This window comes from Brassica oleracea, unplaced genomic scaffold (genome assembly GCF_000695525.1).
Source record: "Brassica oleracea var. oleracea cultivar TO1000 unplaced genomic scaffold, BOL UnpScaffold15324, whole genome shotgun sequence".
NCBI lineage: Eukaryota > Viridiplantae > Streptophyta > Magnoliopsida > Brassicales > Brassicaceae > Brassica > Brassica oleracea.
This window is the reverse complement of record NW_013631842.1, coordinates 1-429: the sequence shown is the minus strand read 5'-3', so window position 1 is coordinate 429 and position 429 is coordinate 1. Positions and strand designations below refer to the sequence as shown.

The window sequence follows — 429 nt, the reverse complement described above, 5'->3', positions numbered from 1 at the left end:
CTAGAAAATAAGGCGGTTGATTTAACTGACCAAATTCTCAACAGAGCTCAACCGTTGAATCAAGCCCGTTCTGGCATTCATCCATGAGAGCCACGTTCAACATCTCGGTACAGAATTGATCATCAGGTTTCAACCACAAGGCCTGAAGATTTGGAAAAGAAACATAGCACATGATTAAAAAAAGGAAGAAGGTTTAAAATATTACGGACATCACGAGAAGTTTGCAATACCTTGTGATAATGAGAGATAGCAGCTGAGAAATTCCCCTGGAAAAGATTAAGATGAAAGTGGGAAAATTACAACTGTTTGCTTTAGAAAAGTATGACTGGTGTTTAAAGAACAGCCGAATACCTGCAAATGGTAAGTGTACGCCAAGCCGGAATAAGTGCTTAAGCTTTTAGTTGATAGCGTAAGTGCTCTTTCATAGTA

The 429-nt window shown here is 38.9% G+C and overlaps 1 long non-coding RNA gene across 1 annotated transcript; it reads right to left on the bottom strand.

Moving 5' to 3' along the window:
* Positions 1 to 429, bottom strand: LOC106322325. The gene is made up of 3 exons (XR_001266353.1): positions 352 to 429; positions 231 to 266; positions 1 to 142 (listed from the first exon to the last, which is right to left on the bottom strand). It is a non-coding gene; the product is annotated as an uncharacterized LOC106322325 (long non-coding RNA).